Below are 17,616 nucleotides of genomic sequence, written 5' to 3' on the forward strand. Positions count from 1 at the left end.
CCTTCAGCGGCAGAGGCCGGCGTGACGTTGCACCAGCCTGAGGTGCGCTGTGCGTTCTCCGGGGGAAGTTGTCCCTGGATCCCAGGACCCTGGCAGTGGCGGGCTGCACAGCCTCCCCAGAAGGGAGGTGTGGATAGTGACCTGTGCTCGCACACAGGCTTCTTGGTGGCAGCAGCAGCAGCCTTAGCGTCTCATGCCTGTCTCTGGGGTCCGCGCTGTTAGCCGCGGCTCGCGCCCGTCTCTGGAGCTCCTTTAAGCAGCGCTCTTAATCCGCTCTCCTCGTGCACCAGGGTAAATATATTGTTGTTTACCCTTTTTGGAAGCCCTAAATGAATTTCATAATTGTTTCATTATCTGCAATATGTGATACCTCCATGGCCATTCTGGTGATTTTGACACATGGCTTTTTTAACAAAACAAAAAGCAAAATGAAGAGATAGGTGAAGTCATGTAATGAACCTATATGCATTTGTATATAAAGAAAAATGTCTCTTGAAATAATACTGTTTTGCGGTTCCATTGCCGTTTTAAGCAGTGTAAATAATGTCATCTGCTTCAAACGTGTAAGTGCTGAGACTACAAAGCATGCTTTGCTAAAAATCAAAACAGAGGCAGAGCAGAGTTTAGCAATAAAAGATGATTGTGATGTGTCTCCAATGCATTCTTCCTCTATCTGTTAGCCTTAATTCTATTATCCTGTCGTTTAGAAAGGATATATAAGTGCATGATAAAATGTAGACCATTGTTGAGAGAGCCACTTGAGCGGTACATTCTCCTTGCTTTATGATAGCCAGTCTCTAAATATATAATCTCTCTAATCACATATGCTTAGGAGGAACTTCACATATAACATACTAGTATAACATACTCTATAACACAGATACTATTTTGGTGCTTGGAGTCACATATATTCTCAAGGAAACTTTTTGATGGAGCCCTGATGTGTTTGTTCTTGATTCCATTAGGATTCTTTTCAGTTAGTAAATATTTAACAGCAAGTGCGTTTTATGAAACATGCACAGGAATCTTGAGTGAACTCATGATGAGAATTTCTTCCATGTTTACACAGAGCTCCTGAATAATGTGAGAATTTATACGCCTTTACCCATGCGTGGATTTATTGCATGTTCAGTGCAATTTGTGTGAGTCCATTGGGGATCTTGGAGTAAGGACACTTTGTTTTGACTCACTTTTCTCCTTTCTCCCTTACTGATTCCATCATATTTTAGTGCAGTTTTTCTCCTCTCTCATGACTGTTTTCTTTAAAAAATCCCTGCTACCACCCTTGTTCTAGGACCATATCCGGTCATTCCTTTCCTACCAAATTAATTTCCTAACAGGCATTCATGGCTCCAGTTTCAATACTGAAGAGCCGAAGGGGAAGGATCATGTCTTCAGAACATTTATATTTTAAAATAGAATAGAAAAAGGCATTTGAAGGGGAAGGATTAAAAAAGCGAGAGAGAGGCAAATTTTCTGCAAAGGAAAATATATACATGCATATATGCATATATAATGCATAAAGTACACAAATCATAGGATTCCAGCTCAGTGGATCTTTGCAGAGTAAACACAGCCAACACCTGGATCATGAGATAATTACTAGTATGACTTCTGAAACTATGTCAAACTGTATATTTTTATGAAGAATGATTGTTTTGTGTCTGGCTTTTTCTGCTCAACCTTTGTGAGATTTTTCAATAATACTACCTGAAGTCATAATTCATTTATTTTAATTTCTGAATAGTATTTCACTGGACAAATATACCACATTTTTAAAATCTATTTTACTGTCAGTGGACACTTTTGGATTGTTTACAGTTTTGAGATATTACTAATAGTTCTACTATGAATACTTGTATTTTCTAAGGAGAAAACATACACACCCATTTCTGTTGGGCATTATATTTACTCAGAGTGGAATGCTTAGATCATGAGGCATATTCAGTTTTGAAAATATGCCAAACAATTTTCCAAAGTGGTTGTACTAGCAGCACATGAAAGTTCAACTTTCATCATCAGAAACATTAGGTATAGCACAGGGAGTTATATTCAATATCTAGTAATAACCTATAATGGAAAAGAATCTGAAAAATAATACATATATATAACTGAAGCACTTTGCTGTACACATGAAACATTAAAAATCAACTATATTTCAATTAACAGTTTTTGAAAATTAGGTATTTTCTACCTTTTTATGTTAGCCATTCTTGTGGATGTGTATTGGTATCTCATTGTGACTTTAATTTTTATTTCCCTTTGATTAATGTATTTGATTATTTTTTGTTTATTAACCATTAGGATTTTCACATTTACAAACTATCTGTTGTAGTCGTTAGTATTTTTCTCTATGTAGCTATCAGCTAAATAGCTCTAGTTAGTTACAGTTCTTTATTGAAGTATTTGCTTTTGTTGGTAAGAATTTTTTACACAGTATGAATATGAGCCCTTTGCGGGATGTACTGTTGACCCTTGAACAATGAAATGTGCATATAACTTCATATTCAGCTCTCTGAGTCTGCGTTTCTGCATCTGTAGATTCAACCAAAAGCAGATCATGTAGTATCGTCATAGTATTTACAGAAAAAATTCTGTGTATAAGTGGACCCATGCAGTTCAAACCCATGTTGTTAAAGCATCAACTGTATATTGTTGTCTCCACTGTGTGGCTTCTCTTATCTAAAATGACAAAGGAGCCATTATAAAGTAAGCAAGATATTTGAATAGATATTTCTCTAAAGAAGGCACAGAAATGCCAATAGGCACATGAAAGATTACCCAATGTCAGTAATCATTAGGGAAATGAAAATCAAAACAAAAAGAGATACCACTTATACCCTCTTGGAAGGCTAAAAAATAGAGAGAGATAATAACAAATGTTGTTGACAATGCTGAGAAAACAGAATAGCCATATGTATATTGCTGGTGATGTTGATAAGTGAAATACTTTGGAAAATGATTTTGCTATTCCTCGCAATATTAAGCATAGAGTTACCAAATGACCCAGAATTTGCACTCCTAGGTGTAAACCCAAGGGAAATGAGAGCACATATCCCACAAAAAAAATTGTCTTTGAATGTTTATAGCAGCATTATTTAAAATAGTCAAAAGGTGGAAAAAAGCCAAATGTCCATAAACTAAATGTGGCATAGCTGCACAATGGAATATTATTTGACAATAGAAAAGAATAAAATAAAGTACTGGTAATGCTGAAACATGGACGAACCTTGAAAACATTATGTTAATTGAAAGAAGCCTGTCACTAAAGACCACATTTGTATGATTTCATTTATATGAAATGTCCAGAATAGGCGAGTTCACAGAAACACAATCTAGATTAGTGGTTGTCAGGCACTTAGGAATGAAAGCAATCGAAGTGACTTCTAGTGAATATGGTTTGGGTGATGAATGCTCTAAAATTATATAGTGGTGATGGTTTTATAACTCTATGAATAAACTAAAAAACACTAAGTTTTATACTTTTAAAAGGTAGATGTTATGATATGTGTATTGTATTTCATTTCTGTTTAAAAAAGTACAACTGGAAACAACCTAAATAGCATCAGTGGGAGAATGAATAATGATCATGACATAACTACACAATGGAATGTTTAGACAATGCATATGCTGGAGTTATATATACAAACAGCATTGGATTTCAAAACAATGTTGAGTGGATAAGGAAAATTTAAGACATAGGGGAATGATAAATACTAGTGATTTTAATTTTAGTATTTAGTGAAAGAGAGAGATTGAGACATGGTACATAGGAATCTTCACCTGTGTTTGTAAGGTTTTTAATTCTTAAAATTATTGTGGCTATAGAGGATTTCATTGTATTTCTTTTATGGCTCTTATACTTCATTATTTTATAATTGAAAAAGAATAATGATATTAGAGGACAGGAGACTTAATGGTTAAAGTCAATTAAATTCAGGGTTATATGTTAAAATTATGTTCTTTTCGATTCATTAAGTAAAACAATTTTCTACACATAAGTAATAGAGGTCAATTAACTTTGAGAGCAACAAATCTGTAGCTTCATTAACATGAGTATTAAAGTTGAAGACAGCACCTTGCCAGATACTTTGAAAGGTGTCCAATGGTCTCAGATTTTTACTGCTTGTACATCAACCAAGAAGTATCAGCCATATTATAGTACCCTCTTTTCCAGATAACTGCCATAAATATTCTGTACTTGCTCTAGCTCAGTGATTCGCCACCCTAGCTGCACATTAGAATCACCTGGGGAGATTTTTAAAACGTGCCCTCTAAGCCTCACCTGCAGATATTCAGATTTAATTATTTCAGGGTGAGACCTAAGCATTGGCTGCTTTTTAAAGCATTCCAGGTTATTGTAATGTGAGACCAGATTTGAGAGCCATTGCTCTAGACTTTCCACTCCCTACTTATTTCCTGTGCTCTCTGATTTCTTTTTCCAAATCCAGTTCTTTCTCTCTCTCTCTGGGGGTCTTTGGTATTGATGGCCTTTTTAGATCTCCTCTGTCGTGGACCTAGTTTCCTTTTGCTCTTGTCTACCCGGTTACTTTGATTTCAGCGTTCCCTACAGCTCTGTGAGAGAAATGCTTTCCTATATCTTATCTTCCCAAGCTAACCCTCATAGCTCATTCCTCCAGGGGAGTAGCTTTACATATTTGCTAATATTGCCATGTTGATGAGTAAAGAAATAAATATAAAATAAGCCTTTAAGGGACTTCCCTGATGGCACAGTGGATAAGACTCTGTGCTCCCATCGCAGGGGGCCCAGGTTCGATCCTTGGTCAGGGAACTAGATCCCATATGCATGCCGCAGCTAAGAGTTTGCATGCCACAACTAAGGAGCCCGCCTGCTGCAACTAAGACTCAGTGCAACCAAATAAAAAAAAAAAGCCTTTAAATTTGGGTTTGATGTAATATCATGGTTGGTGTTTTGTTGAAAGAATATGCAAAGACTAAGGGTGACAGTATTCCTTGACTACTAACTCAACAGCATTTCTGATGACTCACAGAAACTCTGAGAGACATGCCCTCTTAGCTCAATACTTACTGTACTGCTCTCTATTTAAGATAATCTTCAACGTGGTTGCAAGCTTTAAATGCTGTTTTCCAGTTCACTGAGTGGCCAGACTATGTGGCCATGGTTAAAACGTAGATGAATGCAACCCAGGGAAGGTGATTAGAGGTTGCTGAGAATAGAAAACACGCATACTGGGCGCAAGTGGTACAGCATTTATTTACAGCAAGAGGAGAGAAAGAGTGTACAGGATTCAGCCATTTGCATCCCTTGGCCCCCCCATCCATGGCCAGATTTCTGCTCTGCAGCCAACTGGGGTCTTGGAGTTGCACACACCTCCCCTGGCGCTGCCGTAGAAGGATACTCCTCCCCATAAGATCTGAAATACAGAAAGGCGGGGTCATGCCTGAGGGTCATAGATGCACATGCTTATGCAGAACAAAGTAGTATAAACCAAGTCTGGAACAGGGAAAGATATTCTCTCACGAGCTGACAAACCCAGCACAGGCTGTGAGGGATCTTTGTCTCCCAACAAGGAAATGTTCTTGAGTATTAGAAAACAATAGTTAAATAACTATAATTCAAGCAATTAAAAATAATCATCATTACAAAGGCCAAGTATCTTTTGGATAACTGAGATACCTTCTGATTTCAAGTAATGAAAACCCACATTTTCACTTCTAGTCTATCTACAGTTGTTTATGAAATCCCCAGGTCCTAGATCAAAGAAAATTCTCCTTTGTTTACAGTTCCAATTTTCTACATGGTTTTAGCACTTGATTGAGGATGTGAGTGGAAACGTGGAATTTGTGCAAACCATATAAATTTTGGTTCTGTCGTTTAGCCTTGTGGTTTTGGATATATGTTTTAGCCTCTTAACTGTGTGCGCAATAAATGGGAGTAATAATGTCTAATTCAAAGATTTGTTTTGAGGATTAAATGATATATTCCTAAAACTAGCAGAGTGCTTAGTACAGAATAGATCTTTAATAAGTATGACCCTTCTATGATTTACATGCTTCCTTCTTTCCTTTTACATCCAGTACACATTGTCATCTCTACTGATGATCCACATGGACCCTCAAACTTAATGTTCCTTTAATTCTTATTTTCATAAATCTTAATATTCATAGTCAGTGCCAGGAAGTTAAACAATTGTATCCTAAGATTTTTTTCTTCAATTAAAAATCACAGAAGTCAACAGTCCATCGTTCAGGTCCTCTAGAAGCAGGAGAATGTTTTACTAGGACTTCTGATTAATAAATTCTCCCAGTAGTAATCTTAGCCATACTCAAGGTCTTGACCTCTATACAAAATGCATAGCTTCAATGATATCTACCACAATCCCAAACCAGATTTTCTGCTGAATTTATTTTAATAATATACTCTCCTGTGTCATTCCCTCTGTTAATGTTTTCCATGTTTGCTAAAACATTCCTGTCTCTGAACCTGCCATTTGTAATTTTTCTGTGTCAGAGAATAAAACTGAATCTTTTCTTATTTTAAATCTATAATGGCAATCTTTCTAGTGGCAAGCCTCTACTTGATGACGATGTACTAAACACTTTCATAATTATTATCACTTTTAATTCCCACAACAATCCTGCAAGAATGGTATATTATTTCTATTTTAAATGTGATAAATGTGAGATTCAGAGCAATTATTGTTAATTACACAACTAACAACTGAAAGAGCTGTCATTCACTATAATTCAAGATCATGTCAGAATTCACACTCTCCACTTTATAACTTGTTCATCAGTCTGATTCCCATCCCTGCAACAATGCTTTGAAACAGAGCTTCTTAGGCTAAATTCAGTAAGATTTAACCAGCTCTCTTCTTAATCTCTCATTGCCTGGCAAAGTTGATCAAATCATTTCACAAAACTCACCTGAATAGCATCAGGCTTCAGGCTCCACTTTCCATAATGCCAACTCCTCATCTTCTTTCCACTAACTGTAGTCTTTCCAATGCCCTTTCCTCCTTCTGTTTTCTTTAGTATTTTATTCTGAAGATTTTATTTGCATGTAGAATATTAACTCTCAGACCAAGTTAATAACTCTCGAATCTTTATCTCAAACCCTACCTGTCCCCAAACACAATATCCCATAGCTGTAATAGGCTGAATAATGGCTCCAGAGATGTCCATGTCAATTCTCAGAATCTGTGAATATGTTACTTGATAGGGCAAAAGGGACTTTGCAGATGTGATTAGGTTAAGGATCTTGAGGTGGCAAGAGTATCCTGGACTATATAGGTGGGCCCATTGTAATCACAAGGGTTCTCATAAGAGGGAGGCAGAAGGATCAGAGTGAGTAATAGTAGGAGATGTGATAACAGAAGCAAAAAGCAGGGACCATGAGCCAAGGAATGCTCCAAATGACTTCTAGAAGCTGAAAAAGTTACAGAAACAGATTCTCTTCTCACTCTTCAGAAGGAGCCAATCCTTGCCAAGACCTTGACTTTAGCTCATTAAGGCTGATTTTGGATTTTGATGTCCAAAACTATAAGATAAGAAATACAGGGTTTTAAGACAATAAGTTTGTGGTAATTTGTTATAGCAGCAATAGATAACTGATATAGTTCCGAATTCTGAAGAGAATTTCCATATGGATGAAAATTAATCTGTCTGAAAGTGAAATTTCTGTCTTTGAAACCTAATGTTATATTCAGTTCTTTCTTATATTACATTTTAAGACTCTGAAAAAGGGAAAGGAGGACCCTGTCTTAATAATCTTGCATTTCCTGTGCCTCATGTTAAATCAAATAGTATTGAAAAATATTAATTGAGGCAAAAGAATATTCTAAATCAAGGACAAAGTATGGCTATTTAATAAGTAATGGTGCAGTTGATTCATTCTTTCTTTCTTTTATTTTTTTTGAAAGAAAACAAAGACAATGGAGCTATCCAAAAGCAGGGAAAAGTTTTTGAAATATTTTTCAACAGTAAGAAATTATGCATAACTAAAGACAAATTAACATAGAAATTAAGTAGACAAAAAATTTCAATATGTATAGTATTGTGTTTCATTTATTAGTTTATTTATAAATATTGTATATATCATACCAGACACTGTGCTAAGTATTGTGGAGTAAAAAAGAATAATTTAAGTCTCTGTCAAAGGATCTTATAGTGTATTACTGTTCATTATTTCTTAAGCGTTTGGTAGAATTCTCCAGTGAGAACTTTGGAATTGGAGATTTATTTGGGGTGAGATTTCTTTGGATGATTGTAAATTAAATGTCTTTGATAGTTATAGAGCTATTCAAATTATCTGTTTTATATCAGGTGAGTTGTGATAGCCTGTGTTTTTGAGGAAGTGGCTCATTTCATCTAGGTTGTAATATGTATGTGTATAGAGGTGGTTTGTAGCATTTCCTGATCATCCTTTTGGTATCTTCAGGGTCTATAGTGATATCTTCTACTTAATTTCTGATATTAGTAATTTGAATTTTCTATCTTTTCTATTTGTCATTCTTGCTAGAGTTTTATTGATTTTACTGATCTCTTCAAAGTACCAGGTCTTTGTTTTATTGATTTTTATTTATTGCTGTTATTTTCAATTTTATTGCTTTCCATCCTTATGTTTAATACTTATTTTCTTTTTGCTTTGGTTTTATTTTACTCTTCTTTGTTATTGGTGTGGGAGCTAAGATTTAATATAAGTTGTTTGCTCTTTGGTAACATGTCTGCAATTACATAAAAATGTTACTCTTGGCACTACAACAGTTACGTCTCACAAATTTTGATATGTTTTATATTCATTTTCATTCAGTTCAATAGAATTTTTATTTTCCTGAGACTTCCTCTTTGACACCTGGATTATTTAGAAGTGTGTTTTTTAGTTTCCAAGTGTTTGGAGATTACGTTGTTGTCTTTCAATGATTTCTAGTTTGATTCTGTGTGGTAAAATAACACACTCTATATACTTTCAATTATTTTAAACTTGCTGAGGTATGTTTTATGTCCCATCATATGGTATATCTTTATATATATACCATGGGCACTTGAAAGAATGCATGTGTTCTGTTGTGTGAAGTGTTCCTTAAATGTCAGTTGATCTGTTGCTTGATGGTGGTGTTTTTCTTCTATAATATTGATATATCCTTGCAGATTTACTCTATAGTTGTTACATCAGTTGTTAAGAGAAGTGTGGTGAATTCTCCAGCTAGATTTGGGAATTTATATTTCTTTTTCGTTCTTTTAGTTCTGTTTCATAGAGTTTGACATAGTATTATTTGATATATGCATGCTTAGGAGTCTATGTCTTATTGGTGGATTGTCCCCTTTTCAGGCATTATATGATGTCCCTCTGTGTCTCTGGTAATATTCTTTGCTTTTAAATCATATTTGTCTTATAGACACGCCTTTGGCTTTTTTGATTAATATTTGCATGTTATGTTTTTTCTATTTTTTATTTTCAGCCTGCTTATATTGTTATATTTGAAGTGAGTTTATGATAGACAGCATATAATTGGGTCGTGTGTTGTAATCCACTCTGCTAATCTTTTTTTGCTGTATCTAGAAAATTTATATTTGATATAATTATTGATATTTTATGGCTTAAGCATGCCATTTTACTTTTTGTTTTGTTTTCTCTGTTTTTCACTTCCCAGTTTTTCTTCCTTCTGCTTTCCTGTAGGTTTCTGGAACAAATTTAGAACTCTATTTGATTTATCAATAGTGTTTTTGTTTTTTTGGTTTTTGTTTTGTTTTGTTTTGTTTTGTTTTTTTGCGGTACACGGGCCTCTCACTGTTGTGGCCTCTCCCGTTGCGGACCACAGGCTCCAGACACGCAGGCCCAGTGGCCATGGCTCACGGGCCCAGCCGCTCTGTGGCATGTGGGATCTTCCCGGACCGGGGCACGAACCCATGTACCCTGCATCGGCAGGCGGACTCTCAATGACTGCGCCACCAGGGAAGCCCTCTGTAGTGTTTTTGAGCATATCACTATGTATAGCATTTTTATTGATTTCTTTAGGTATTATATTATACATATACATAGCTTATCACAGTCTACTAGGGTTGTCACTTAACCAGTTTAAGTGAAGAGTAGAAATCTTACTTCTCTTTATGTTCCCCATTTACAATACAATTGTCTTAAATTTTCTCTCTACATACATTTAAAATCACATCAGACGGCATTATACTTTTAATTTCAACCAGCAAACCAATTTAAAAAATTCAAGAGGCAGATGCATACCTCTTCTATTTATTCGTATTATGTTTACCAAGTTACGTTTTTCCTAATGTCCCAAGTTTACTTCTTTTATTGTTTCCTCTCTGTTTAAAGAAATTTTAGCCTTTCTTTTAGATAGGCATGATGGTGATAGCATCTCCATTTTATTACCTTAGTCTGAGAATATCTTTAGTTCTCTATCACCATGAATGATGTTTTTGCTGGGTATAAATAAATCTTGGAAGAGAGAGAGAGAGAGAGAGAGAGAGAGAGAGTGTGTGTGTGTGTGTGTGTGTGTGTGTGTGTGTTGGGGATTCAAGCCTGAGAACTTGGAGAGCTGATGGTGTAGTTCTGGTCCAGAGGCCAGCAGGTGTGAAACCCAGGAGGAGCCAATGTCCCAGTTTAAAGGCAGTCAGGCTGGAAATTCGCTTATTCTAGGGAACGTCAGCCTTTTTGTTCTATTCAGGCTTTCAGCTGATTGGATGAGGCCTACCTACATTAGAGAGGTGATCTGCTTTACTCAGTCTACCAATTTAAATGTTAATCTCATCCAAAAACACACTCACAGAAACACCCAGAATAATATTTGACCAAGTATCTGGGCACTGCATGGTTCAATCAAACTGACACATAAACTTAACCATCACACTCAACAGTGAAGATGAGTTAAGCAATGACAATTCATTCAAAGAACTATTAAACATCCATTAACAATGATGATTATGAATACAATGTAGACACTAGGACAGGTGCTATCTAAAGAGTAATAACTATTCTAGAAGGTAAAAATGGCATGATCTATGTTTAATACTTGATTATGTATGCCCATGAATGAGATTTAAAAACAATGCCTTATCATAATAACAGTAATTGAAATTATGTGGTAGGAATTTTATTGTATTTTTTATAACAAAATATGATATATTGATATTATAATAAAACATCAGTATTTTCAAAAGTGATTTTATATTTGCACGTCAGTTTTAAAAATTCTTGAAATGCAATTATGGAGAAAAATGTCCATAATCTCATCACATATTCATAATTATAGTTAATATTTTGGTCTATTTATATATGCCAAAGCAATACAAAACATCTTTGTAATTAATTAAATAAATATTTATTGAATACCAGCTTCGTCACAACGCTGTTTTATGTGGTAGGGATATAGCAGTAATCTACAATGACAGTAGCAAAAACAAAATCCTCCCTCCTCTGTGGAGCTCACATTCTAGTGATTTTCTTTAATGTTCAAATGTTTACTTTGCCTCATTTAAAAAACATACCATAAGAATTTTCAGGTTATTACCTGATTTTAAAAGGAGTATTTTAATACATGCATTACAGTACATACAATGGATACATGATAGATATTAAAAAAACTTTGAGTATTTATTATCCAATACTGGATGTTATGCAATTCTTCAATAATAAAATATTATTATAAATAACTTGAATATTTGTCCATAAAGTTATTTTATTCTAGATTTGTGTTTTATTTAACCCTAAGAAAGTACCAAAAATTGAGTTACTGAGACTTAATGAATGTATATTTTGAGGCTCTGATATAGTTTGATAAATTGCTTATCCGAGTATACCTGTTCATGCTTCTTTTTGTTTGTTTTCCATAAAGTCAGGGACTTTTTAAAATCGAAATATAATTGATGTACAGTATTGTATTTTACAGGTGTACACTGTAGTAATTCACAATTTTGAAAGGTTTTATATTCCATTTATAGTCATAAAATATTGGCCATATTCCCTCTTTTGTACATTGTATCCTTGTAGCTTAGCCATTTTATATATAATAGCTTGTACTTCTTAATTGCCTACCCCTATATTGCCCCTCCCCCTTCCCTCTCTCCACTGGTAGTCACTAGTTTGTTCTCTATATCTGTGAGTCAGCTTCTTTTTTGTTATATTCACTAGTTTGTTGTATTTTTTAGATTCCACATATAAGTATTTCTCTGACTTATTTCACTTAGAATAATGCCCTCCAAGTCCATCCATGTTGTTGCAAATGGTAAAATTTCATTCTTTTTTATGGCTAAGTAGTATTCCATTGTGTATATACATACATATATATATATATATATATATACACACACACACACACACCATGTCTTCTTTATTCATTCATCTGTTGATGGACTCTTAGGTTGCTTCCATATCTTGGCAACTGTAAACAATGCTGCTATTAACATTGAGGTTCATGTATCTTTTTTTCTTTTTTAAAAATTTATTTTATTGAAGTATAGTTGATTTACATGTTGTGTTAGTTTCTGCTGTAGAGCAAAGTGATTCAGTTATGCATAATCATTCTTTTTCATATTCTTTTCCCTTATTGTTTATCACAGGATACTGAATATAGTTCGCTGTGCTATATGTTGCTGTTTATCCATCCTATACATAATAGTTTGCATCTACTAATCCCAAACTCCCAGTCCATCCCTCCCCCACCCCCCCTTTCTTGGCAACCACAAGTCTGTTCTCTTTGTTTTTCAGTCTGTTTCTGTTTGATGAATAAGTTCATTTGTGTCATATTTTAGATTCCACATATATGTATATCATATGGTATTTGTCTTTCTCTTTCTGACTTACTTCACTTAGTATGATAATCTCTAGGTCTTTCCATGTTGCTACAAATGGCATTATTTCATTCTTTTTTATTGCTGAGTAATATTTCACTATATATATATATATGGCACATCTTCTGTATCCATTTATTTGTTGATGGACATTTACATTGCTTCCATGTCTTGGCTATTGTAAAGAGTGCTGCTGTGAACATAGGGGTGCATGTATCTTTTCAAATTATAGTTTTGTCCAGATATGTGCCCAGGAGTGGGATTGCTGTATCGTATGGTAACTCTATTTTTAGTTTTTTGAGGAACCTCCATACTGTTTGCCATAGTGGCTGCAGCAATTTATATTCCCACCAACAGTATAGGAGAGTTCCCTTTTCTCCACACCCTCTCCAGCATGTATTATTTGTAGATTTTTTAATGATGGCCATTCTGATCAGTGTGAGGTGGTACCTCATTATAGTTCTGATTTGCATTTTTCTAATAATTAGTGATGATGAGCATCTTTTCATGTGCCTATTGGCCATTTGTATGTCTTCTTTGGAGAAATGGCTATTTAAGTTTTCTGCCCATTTTTTTTTATTGAGTTGTATGAGCTCTTTATATATTTTGGAAATTAAGCCCTGGTCAGTTGCATTATTTGCAAATATTTTCTCCCAGTCCATAGGTTGTCATTTTGTATTGTTTATAGTTTCCTTTGCTGTACAAAATCTTGTAAGTTTGATTAGGTCCCATTTGTTTATTTTTGTTTTTATACTATTGCCTTGGGAGCCTGACCTAAGAAAACATTGGCACAATTTATGTCAGAGAATGTTTTGCCTATATACTCTTCTAGGAGTTTTATGGTGTCATGTCTTATATTTAAGTCTTTAAGCCATTTTGAGTTTATTTCTGTGTATGGCATGAGGGTGTGTTTTAACTTCATTAATTTATGTGTGATTGTCCAACTTTTTCCTTAGGATTGCTTTGGCAATGCTGTGTCTTTTATGATTCCATATAAATTTTAGGATTATTTGTTCTAGTTCTGTGAAAGCATCCTGGGTAATTTGATAGGGATCACATTAAATCTGTAGTTTGCTTTGGGTAGTATGGCCATTTTAACAATATTACTTCTTCCAATCCAAGAGCAAGGGGTATCTTTCCATTTCTTTGAGTCATCTTCAGTTTACTTTATTAATGTTTTATAGTTCTCAGCATATAAATCTTTTACCTCCTTGGTCAGGTTTATTCCTAAGTATTTTATTTATTTTGGCTGCAATTTTAAAAGGGATTTTTTTTATAGTCACTTTCTGATATTTCATTGTCAGTGTAAAAAAATGCAACTGATTGTATTTTAATTTTGCATCCTGCTACCTTGCTGAATTTGTTCATCAGTTTTAGTACCTTTTGTGTGGCGTCTTTAGAGTTTTCTATATATAGTATCATGTCATCCGCATATAATGACAACTTTATCTCTACCCCTTCAGTTTGGATACCTTTTATTTCTTTTTCTTGTCTGATTGCTGTGGCTAAGAGTTCCAATAAAGTGGTGAGAGTGGGCATCTTTGTCTTGTTCCAGATTTTAGCAGGAAGGCTTTCAGCTTTTCACCATTGAGTGTTATATTGGCTGTGGCTTTGTCATAAATGACTTTTAATATGTTGAGATATGTTCCCTCTATACCCACTTTGCTAAGAGTTTTTATCATGAATGGATGTTGAATTTTATCAAATGCTTTTTCTGTATTTGTTAAGATAATATGTGTTTTTTTGTCTTTTGCTGATGTGGTGTGTATCACATTGGTTGATTTGTGTATGTTGTGTATGCTGACTCTCCTTGTTCCCCTGGGATGAATCCAACTTGGTCATGGTGTATGATCTTTTTTAATGTGTTTTTGGATTCAGTTTGCTAATATTTTGTTGAGAATTTTTGCATCTATATCCATCAAAGATATTGGTCTATAAATAGAATTGGCTTCATAGAATGTCTTTGGGAGTGTTCCCTCCTCTTCAGATTTCTGGAAGTGTTTGAGAAGGATTCGTTTATGTCCTTTGTGTGTTCAGTAGAATTCACCTGTGTAGCCATCTGGTGCTGGACTTTTGTTTGTAGGGAGTTTCTTTATTACAGATTCTATTTCACTTCTAGTGATTGGTCTGTTCAAATTATCTATTTCTTCTTGATTCAGTTTTGGTGAGCTGTATGTTTCTAGAAACTTGTCCATTTCTTCTAGGTTGTCGACTTCTAATTGTTCATAGAATTTTCCTGTTTTTTTTTTTTTTCTTTGCATTTCTGCAGTATCATTTGTTATTTCTTCTTATTCATTTCTTATTTTGTTTACTTGGATCCTCTCTCTTCTTGGTGGGCCTGGCCAGAGGCTTGTCAATATGGTTACCCTTTCAAAGAACAAGATATTGGTTTCATTGATTTTTTTCTATTGTTTTTTAATCTCTATTTTATTTATTTCCTCTGATCTTTATTATTTCCTTCCTTCTGCTGACTTTGGGTTTTGTTTGTTCTTATTTTTCTAATTCTTTTAGGTGGTAGGTTAGGTTGTTTATTTGAGATTTTTCATGTTTTTTAAGGAATGCCTATATCACTATGAACTTCCCTCTAAGAATTGCTTTTGCTGCATCCCATAGATTTTTGTATGGTTGTGTTTTCATTACTATGGAATCATCCCAGGCCCTGGCCCAGACTCCAAGTGCACACACCCACAAAATCCACAGCTGCTAAGGCCAGACCTGTCCCAGCCACAGGAGTACCCATAGTCCACTCAGATGTCTTGCAGGCACTGCGTTTACAAAACTGGCAGTGGTAGTATAAACCCATGGATCACATAGCGATGGGGAAAGGGCTCAGTTTTCATCCCCACCTCCATGTGTGGGCAACCCCCTGGCACTTGCGCACTCCCAGAGCTCATAGAGGTGGTGCTGCGCTGGCTGAGAGTGCTTAGAGAGAGAGGCTGCTTGGCGGGCCCTGCCCCTCCCTTCCCAAACTCTTTTAACAATGGCATTTCAGTTCCATGGTGGACCTGAGCTTCTGTATGCCCCCCTGGTTGCAGCCATACCACACTCCAGTCCCTTCAGGCTGTCTTCATGCAACCAACCCCAGTCCTCTCCCTGGATCTGTCCTCTGAAGCCCAGGTTTCAGCACTCAGCTCCTGTGTGCACCAGTGGACACACGTCTCAGGCTGGGGAAAGCAGGGCTATGGCACAGACCATCTATGCAGGTCTCTCTCTATTCTGCCTGCCATAAACTGGCTATGTGCTCTCCTGTGAGCCTCTGAAGCTTCCTTTCTGCCCCATCTGATCTCCCTACAGGTGAAGGGGCTTCATAGGGTGTGGGAACCTTTCCTCTTACACAGTTCTCTCCCAGGGGCACAGGTCCTGTCCTGATTCCCCCACTTTTATTTCTTTCATCATACCTGGTTACATGGAAATCTCTCCTGCAATTTTGGGTGTCTGAGGTCTTCTGCCAGCGTTCAGTAGGCATTTTGTGAGAGTTTTTTCCACATGTAGGTGTATTCTTGATATATTTGTGGGACGAGGTAAGCTCCACATTTTTCTATTCTGTCATCTTGATTTGAGCCCCCATGCTTCTAATAGCAACACACGGGAGTGTCTATCTTGCTTTACACTGGTCTGGATAGAGTATTATATAATTATGCTCTAATTACTGTAGTTAAAAACTGCTATCCCAGTGTTTTCTCCCCTCCCCCCTCTCTTTTTATGTCTATTTTCTGTGTTAAGATCATCTTCTGTTTTTGTTTTCTTCATTTAAAATTGTTTATAATATTTCTTTGTCTAATTAGCTACTGAAGTCTTCTTATTATAACATTTAAGCTCTATAGATAAGATGTTAATTTTACACATTTTTCCAATTTGCTATTTTCTTTTCATTATGATTGCCTCAGAGGAGCTATTACTCTTATCATTGTTATTACCAGTGCTGCTAGTAGCGTAAGAAATGTTTTTATGTTGTCAAGTCTGTCCATCTTCCATTATGCTGATTTCTAACCTGGAGAGTCATATTTTCTGTAGCTGTCTGCTGAATATTCTCAGCTTTAGAGCATTAAAAATGTATTATATTCATGTTAAATCTGAAATCACTGTCAGTGTTCCTATGAGTTGAGAATCTAAGTTTTTTCCCCTTTCAAATTGTAACCTATTCTCCCAGAACTTTTAATTTACGAATATTTGTTAACCCATTGATTAATGTGACCTCTAACCTTTACAAAATTATTATCTAGAATAAGGGGAGCCCTTTTTAAGCAGACATAATTTATATTTTAGTATTGCTTATATTTCAGCTAAATTTTTCCCTCCGCATATTTTATTCTCATTGATCATAGGGTGATAAGTGAGTAAAAAGATAACTCTCCAACCAGCCAGATGAGTTAATGAGCCCTGAAAGTTAATGGAGTAGAGATTCCAGAGCAGTTTAATCACCTTCACATCCATATCTTAAATATACAAAAAAAAGAAAATTAGGAAACATTTAAGAGGCAAGATGTAATCAATCACATGCAACTGATGAACCCAAAGCTAATTTACTTTATTTATTCATAAGTTTCTAAAGTTTGTTGCATTCCAGAAGTCTCCTTAGTGTTTTTTTTTTTTTTTTTGGCTGCACCAGGTCTTAGTTGTGGCATGCGGGATCATAGTTGGGGCACGTGGACTTCTTAGTTGCGGTATGTGGACTCTTTTTTTAAAAAAATAAATTTATTTATTTATTTTTGGCTGTGTTGGGTCTTCTTTGCTGCACGTGGGCTTTCTTTAGTTGCAGTGAGTGGGGGCTGCTCTTCGTTGTGGTGCACAGGCTTCTCATCACAGTGGCTTCTCTTGTTGCAGAGCACC

Source organism: Phocoena phocoena, chromosome 6, assembly GCF_963924675.1.
Source record: "Phocoena phocoena chromosome 6, mPhoPho1.1, whole genome shotgun sequence".
Lineage (NCBI taxonomy): Eukaryota > Metazoa > Chordata > Mammalia > Artiodactyla > Phocoenidae > Phocoena > Phocoena phocoena.